At 38.5% G+C, this 8661-nt stretch overlaps 1 long non-coding RNA gene across 1 annotated transcript; it reads right to left on the reverse strand.

Annotated features, from left to right (window-relative positions):
• Positions 1-501: 501 nt before the first annotated feature.
• On the reverse strand, positions 502-8272 carry LOC134100125 (uncharacterized). Its single transcript, XR_009941207.1, has 4 exons — positions 8256-8272; positions 3218-3248; positions 1850-1915; positions 502-1313 (listed from the first exon to the last, which is right to left on the reverse strand). It is a non-coding gene; the product is annotated as an uncharacterized LOC134100125 (long non-coding RNA).
• Positions 8273-8661: the final 389 nt, after the last annotated feature.

The raw sequence follows: 8661 nt of genomic DNA on the forward strand, positions 1-8661 counted from the left end.
GGTTTTGTGTAGTTTGTGACATTTCCTATAACCTTTAGGGACTTGTATGACCCACTTACAACTTGCTGCCATTGGTACACTTTAGGCCTACCCGTCACATCACTGGTCAGTGGACAGCAGTTCGCAGAGCTTGTTGTGCAGCTGGATGAATCGGTCATCTGGGTGCTTGCTTGAGTTATTACTGTGATTCCAGTTACCTCAAACCGTGGTCTGCTTACACCAAAAGATCGTGCGAAGTCATACACATATGTGAACAGGGACTGCACAGAGTTGAAGTACGCAACACAACTTGCCCTCTCACCTTTCTGGTTGACGTTCTTGTTGGCATGTGAATCAACAAATGCAAACCTTGCTCCTGCATTCACTACAGCACATGTATTCGCACAAATGGTCAACAAACAAGCATCATTGCTGAACAGTGCCCGCTGCAGTGCTACATCAAAAGGCATGGCAACATCAAGTAATGCATCGTCATAGACATCAACCTGAATAAAACCAGTGTAGGATTCAGCAAAGTTTATTGAGAAACCACAATTCCACACTTCATATTGCCTTGGCAATTCAGACACAGCAATGTAGCCTCTTCCATGGTCTCTGATTTTGCCCTGAGCACTCATTGACCTGTACAGAACAGTTCCCTTAATCAAAACATCATCAATATCTCCAGTTTCCCAGCTCCACACGTCCTTCATCTTGGACTTCAAAACAGCAGTCAAACTGATGGCACCACACTGCTTGTTGCGCACATTTCCAAACCGTGAATGGCCTTGATGAAAGGACCCCATCAGCACAGATCTCTCTGGAAAGTCATCAGATTGAGTCAAACAGGAACAATCATTAGTTACAGTTTGTTTATTCACACAGCATGGCACTGAGTTTCCATAAGAGGCATGAGACTTAGAGAGGGGTAGAGAGTCAGAGAGAGTGAGTGGAGAGTTTGGGACAGAGTCTGAGAGAGTCAGAGGAGAGTTTGGGAGAGAGTCTGATCGAGTCAGAGGAGAGTTTGGCATATCATTGGCAGATGTTTTGTTGGCAATCTTTGATGGCAATCTTTGATGGCAGTCTTTGTTTGACATTTTGTTTGGCATTTCATTTGGCATGTTATTTGGCATGTTTTGTGGCACGTCATGTGGCACGTCATGTGGCACGTTATTTGGCATGTTATGTGGCACGTCATGTGGCACGTCATGTGGCATGTTATTTGGCATGTTTTCAGAAAGTGTTTGGGCTTTTTTTATACAAGGACGCCCAACCTTGTCACAGGAGACCAAGTCAACCTGTGTGTCTGCCACCGGGGACCTCTTGCTCGGCACCTGTAACACAGAAAACCCATCATAAGTTACCATGTCCAACATACAATACTTCTTTAACAATTTATTATTAAAGAAACTAATACAGACATACTTTCAGACTAGTAATGTATACATATATATTTAGATCATAAATATTCAGCAACTTCTTAAAGGAGATATCCGACAAGTTCTCATATAGATCTCTTATAGTTTCTCAAGGTCACCGAGTACTGTTGGTACAAAACAAAATCAAAACAATCAGCTTTTTTTAACGGTAAAAACGATAGTTTTCATTTAGTTTTGTACTGACAGTATTTGGTCAACTTGAGAAACATCTAGATCTATGTGAGAACTTGCTGGATTTCTCCTTTAACTTAGACATGCAGCACATCCTTCATTAAAATCAAATATTCAAAATGTAAGTGGCATATTTCAAGCAACATACAAACTACTGTAAATAAGAATTGGGAGAAACATAAAATGTGTTCAACATTACATGTTTCCTATTAAATACACAATAATACATCAGAACAGATAGTAAAGCTCAACTGCCTGACCTCAGTAGACCTCAAGTCAGCCTCTCTCTTCTTGGCCGCCCTGGACCGTTTGCTAGGAGGCGCCATCTGCAAAACACGTCAGAAATCACATAGTTACACTGAAATAATGTCATCAATTCTGATAAACAAGCAATAACAATGTACATATTTACATCATGAAGACTCTAAATTCTCTCTTCTATTCTACTTAATTTAAACCAAATACATTGAAAAGTTCAACTACACAACACAACAAAACATGAGCAAAGCATACTGAAAGCAAAAAACAATGTAATCTTTCCCAGATAAAGAATCAAGCTTAGCATCAGATGTTGAACATGCTTCACAATAAAATCCCACACATTCACATACACAATTACTACTTACATACTGTACTCCGCAAAACACTGTCCAGATGTTCAAACATTTTCAATTGAAAAACAAAGTATCAAACCCCTTGTGAACTATGTCACAAGTGCACAGATTAGGCTGCCCCGCAAGTTGTGCATTAGTACAAGCAGTTTCAGTAGAAGTACTCCCAAGTGTTGCCTCCTCAATATTTCATCTCTAATTTTTATCTATCAAAATGCTAACCTAAAAAACAAACAAAATAAAAAAAAAACATTCAGGTTTGTCCTCCTATTTCACCTCCCTGTTTTGAGAAGATACTGCTGTTCCTAAACAGGAACATTGAATAGTAGTGGCTAGTAACACCATTTATCTTACATCCTTAAACAAAACAGTGCCAAATTGATCATAAATACCATCGATTTGTGCTACAGCATTATCTCCACAACCTACAAGCTTGCTCCTTTGAGTTCATGCACAAGGGTAGGCCACACTGCATTCATCAATGTATACAATTCAAGTTCAGAATGTGCAACTACATGAGCATCTCCGTCGAAAGCCCAGCAACCCACTCCAACCAGCATCCTGGTGTACAAATCAGACTATTAACCTAATATTAAGATTACCTTACAATACAGCATTAATGTTTCCCTCAACACCTCTTAAATCCTCCTTGCTTGCCTTCATATGCATGCCACACCACATTCATCTATAACACGAATGCCACACATCACAACTGAAACCTACTGCAGGAGTCCCTGCAGTGATTCTCATGACTTTCTACTCTGATGCCATAGAAAGTTTTCTGAATAGGCACATATCAGCGTAGTATACTAGTTTGTCTGTCCAGAACTGTAGGCGTGTCAGTGTCATACACAAGGTCAAGCACAACTAATTCCAGATAAACATATTTTGCATATGTATTTTACTAGCATTACAGTTTGTAATCAATGCAGCATAAAAGTTTCTAAATGTCCCTATTAGTTGTACCGTTTAAGTGATTGTATGCAACATAAAAGCCCTTAAAAACGTAACACTTACCTTTACTATAGCTCAAAATGCAATCCAAAATCTGGAACACATTTTATAGATTATGAAAAATACAAACGTAGCATTTCCAATGGCATAGACATATACTTTGAACTTACAAACATGTGAACTAGAAAAATTGTTCAATTGGGGTAAAACTAGCTAATTAGATACCTGAAAGGCATGCAGAATTCTATATTGAATCAGAGGAAAATCTGTATTCTATGCATTCAAAATTTACTGACAGCCTCAACATGCATATATTCATATTAAACACACAAACTACTTATCATACAGTACAAGACAGTATACATTTAATGAAACCGTCAGAAATACTCTTATGCAATTAGGCCACATGCATATAGCCTACAGAAAATAATAATTTAGACCAGGTCGCGTGCAAGAAAGTTGTTTGTCGCCTTTTGCTCAATACGCTAGTGGAGTCTTTTAGCCACAGCCTACTATTCTTAGCTATAAACTTAGCCAACCCACACATTCCCCCCTCGCGTTTGAATGCTTGCTGTCAAACTACACCAATTTAACCAAGGCTACATAATTTGTTCAAGTTTAATTAAATTACTATGTCAATAATTACACATGCTTGCCTTCAAAAACGGCCTTGCTGAGCCGACGTCAACTCATCGGAGTTCGCGATCATAGATATAAAAGCTAGATACCGCATTGGCCGAGGAGTTCTATTAGTGGAATACGTAAACGCGGCGGCCATCTTGGTGGGGGCAAAACGCGTCATAATTGGAACGAACAGCTAGTGTTTCCACAGAGACGGTAAAAGGAAGGTGTTTCACCCTCGCGGCATTTTAACAGCATGGGCTGTGCGGTCGCTGTAAACAAAGTAGCACTCACAAAAAACTTTTCGGAAGTCGCAACAAAGTCTATATTTGCAATTGCAATTAGGCTAATTATTATTTAAATTATGGGAGTAAATAAGCGGCCCTTTCTCAGCCCTGACGAATTCATGCATGTAGGGGAGACGTAGCCTGTATAGCTAATATAATAAGGTAATAATCCCAGGGTAAATGATTAAAATTATGTATTGGGTCCTTCTCACATGGACGATCTACCGTTTCAGTGAGCAAACAGCCTTTGACAGAAACAAGCGGAGCGTTCAAATTCGGCAGAGATACGAGAGAAAGTGCGCATTACAGGCATATGTCACTGTTAGATGTGGTAGCCAATAAAAGCTGCCAGACGCACCTAGCCTGGACTTCGATATGTGCACGAACAAAACATGTCAAACTAGCAACTGATAAAACAGGCAACATCAGTCCATTTTGTAGGCTACAACAGCAGCAATGTCATTATTAGGCTACAGGCGTCGAAGTTAACCGTGGCAAGTTGGCATCTAGCATTATTCAACTTGACTTGACGAACTCCTATGATAGGCAACGTAAATGTCCTATTTACCGTGAATGACGGACTCGCAACATGCACCACTGTTACTGACTGAGGAAGCTAAGTAGGCTAACGACAACTTATGTAAAGTAGGCTATGTATGTAAGTCTCACATCTCGCAAGTGATTTTTTTTTCTCTTTCTCTCTCCCTCTCGCAAAAACAGTATTGCATCTAATGCACTGTTAAGCTGCAGTATAGGTTTTGGCAAGTCAAAGAAACTTTTTTTTAAATTAGTCTTCACCAGCTATTTTTGTGTTCAACACTGTCTTTAAGTTATAGAAACATCAACTCCATGAGTTCACCATAATTAATAACATTTGATAGATTCATTAATGTCATGTCAGCATGTCAATTTCCAGAAAGTTGAACTTGCACACTTTGATTAGTTTTAACTTTAGGACTGTTTTATTAAAAAATATATTATAAAGACTGTTTTATTAAAAAATATATTATAAAGGTTGACGCAGGCCAGTCAAATTCTACTTTTATTGTAAACCATGAAAACAAGTGCAGATTGGAGTTCAGATTAGGCTGTAGTGGAGGCTAAATTCAAATACACACAGTTTATCCACCTCGTTTGAGAAAAGAGATCGTAGGACATTATACTATTACATTCAAATATATAAAATTAAAATTAAAATTAAAATAAAAAAATAAAATAATAATAAAAAAGTTCAACCATGAACAATAACTTCAACCATCATCAAATCATGGAATATGTTCTTGGAACAATTAATTACTAAAAATATTGGAGTTTATAGCCTGGTTATCATCAGCCCACGCTCAATCTTTTGAGATTGAACATTAGTCTGGGGAGGCTGTGCTGTATTTCTACTGCACAAGAGGCGTGATCAATGGTCATAATTCAAATGACTGTACGCTTGGATAGTTCTTCAACCAATCAGACCACGGTCCTGGTGCGTCTGATGGATAAGCCAGGTTGTGATTGGTTCCAGCAAACGTGGAACGGACGCAGGAGAGATAAATGTGCAGGTTTCCAGCCTGCAGGGCGAAATCCAATCAGCGACAAATCGGGCTGGGTTGTTCTCCTCTTGAACTCTGATTGAGAGACCTGAAGTAATGAACAAAGAACAAGCGTGTGACAATTGAATATCTAATACTTTTGCAGGGCAGTTGCATTATTAAAATAATTATTTGAGATAATAAGTAACTTCTCTGGACCTCATTTCCAAGTTAGCTACAGTGATATTTATCAGTGGAGACCGTTTTCAGCACATTTCAACGGTATGTGTCAGCCTGTGCTAGAAAACAGTAGCAGCAGACTGACATTACATAGGTGTCTGTATTGGAGTGTAATTCTCTATTTACTTTTCAGGCAGTACTACTAACCAGAGCAAAGTAAACTAGTCCCTCAAAATGTAATGCGATCATTGAAATGCAAGGCTAGTACAAGCAAACTCTGCAACTACAAGGACTGGATGAAATGAGCTGAAAACGGTCTCCACTGATGAATATCACACTGGCTAACTTGGAAATTAGATCCCATGTCCAAAATTCCAAACTACTCCATTAATGGTCATGTGAACAATAGATAAAATGCTTACTTACATCCCATGTATTTGTAAAAGTGGCATCATCCTCATGGCAGTGGAAAGGAAGGCCACAGAGCGCCACGGCACATCAAATATTTACATCTGAGGATTCCTGCATGTGAAAACATAGTCAAGTGGTCAAGCCGGTAATAATAACTACAAATGTAATTCAATAGGATTACCTTTCTTTAATAGCTAGTACAACTTCTGAAACCAAAGCATTCTTTAATTTGAATACACATTATACAATACATATATTATAACATCATACTTTCTCAGATATGGGTAGCCCAGACTGTCATGGAAAAGGCAGATATAGCATGTATAGACCTAGATAGCCATTACCAAAACGATCAAGATAATTATCTTACTTTAGACTAACTAGCTGAACAACACAGCTGACCAGACCACTACTGTATAATTTCATGGAGTGCTTAAATCTAGCCAACAGTATTTTGGACCATTTCTGAGCTGTGAAATTCTGCTAATGCTTTGAGTATATGAAGTTATTGCAGTATCATCATAACTATTGGTTACATTTCTGAAGTGCAAAAAAGTTTAGGCTACAGCACAAATATTTCCATCTATAGATAAGAATAACACATTTCTAGCAAAGAGCACTAGAGTTATACATTTAAATATTAAAATATAAAAACTATTATTACGGAGGTGAATGCCCCCGGGGGCTTTTGCTCCAGTGCAACTCTGGATCTAGTGACACCCCTGGGTCAGTGTCCCCGTTTTAAGGTTACAAAAAAAGTAAAACGTTACATGTTTTGGACTGGAGGTATTTACTGTTCTGAACTGAAAATATCCAAGGATCCAAGGAATATTGATAGCTTAATCTTAAGAGCATTTACTGACTGAAATGTGCACACACGGTCATAATAAAAGCATGACTGTGGACTAACGGATGAAACATGGCTAGCATGCTGTAAACGATAATGTTGCAGGACATGTGCCCTGTTATCAAGCAGCGCACCGCTTGCACGTCCAAGTCATTATGTTAAACAGTGCCAACGGAGTTAATTATTCCATATTTTTATGTTTCAGAGAGTTAAGGGAGTTAGTCAGTGATCAAGCAAGTGATGGCAGACAGCAGCCATTCTTCTTAGCTGCTAGCTGGTTCTAACAGGATAAGTCACGTAGCCTAGCCAAATATGTTCAAACATTCGGGTTTAAAACAATATGATAAAGGAAGTGCTTTAAGGTCAACATGCACCACTTAATTTCTCTACTTACGTTTAATTGTGGGTTTCTCTTCTCGTTGTCCCGTCTTCTTCCGTGCCCTCTTCTTTTCGTGTCTTATGTGGCGTTCGACCCAAAGCCAGAAAGCCTTCGATATAACATGTTCTGGTTCGACCGTTACTATGCGACGGCGCTTCATTTCCGATTCCGGTCGAACGCTTGCCCCCACCAAGATGGCGCCGCCATTTACGTACGTTCTAGAGCCCAATGAGGGATCTAGCTTTATATATCTATGTTCGCGATATTTTCCCGTTAGCTTCCAGCACTGCTAGGAGTCTACCTTTGATTTTCAATAGCAAGATAACAACGTGAACTTCCATTCCAAACGGAGGTGACTCAAAATCTCAACCAACTTTACAGTAATGTACCACGTTTTCAAACAAACTGGTATTCAAGAAGCAGATGCGAGTTAATTTACGATACAGGTTATTGCTATCCAACAAACACTAGCTTACAGGATGACTGAAGCATCCTCCCAGTAGTAATTGCCCTTGACTGTATTCGACGATATAATAATTGTTACAACGATTTTCATGAGAAAACGGCAAATTCTCAAGACACTGCCTGCTACAACCTGATTAACATGTTTGATATATTAACGTTACCAATTCACATTTACACAACCGCTACCTTTCCTGCCTGCCCTGAAGAGTTTAGCTATCGTTTAGTGTTACACGAACACGTTAACAAATTTAACCAATGTGGCTATCCAGATGCACATCAGCTAAACAGATTTTCATATTTTCGTGACTTTATTATGTAATAAATACCTCAAAACCAAATATACAGACATATCTATTAATTTTTCTAGAGACATTATACACACACGTCTTACCTTGAACCCGCAGTCAGCGAAAAGAAAGATGGAGCGTGGTGATGGGTAAAATATTCGATGTTACTCGTCATAATAAAAGTCCCTAAACTTTTTCAACCGAATTATTGTTTAATTTGCCCTGATATCAAAATATTCAAAAGATACCCACGCTTACCATTCACAAAGTGGATTAAATGCAATTACAAAGAAATGAACATTTCAGTTACCAGCTAAATAAAAGTACCAAAATATATTTGATGTGAGGGTTAGGTTATGTGAATAGAGTAAAGAAAAAAAATACTAGATACCACCTTAACACCATGAAATACAAATAGCTTATCATAATGCAGTATCATTCTCCTACATCTATACATTGAATTATACAACCTTGATTAATTTCTCAGAGCAGTGACCATTAAGCAAAATT

Source organism: Sardina pilchardus, chromosome 13 (assembly GCF_963854185.1).
Source record: "Sardina pilchardus chromosome 13, fSarPil1.1, whole genome shotgun sequence".
NCBI classification, from domain to species: Eukaryota; Metazoa; Chordata; class Actinopteri; order Clupeiformes; family Clupeidae; genus Sardina; species Sardina pilchardus.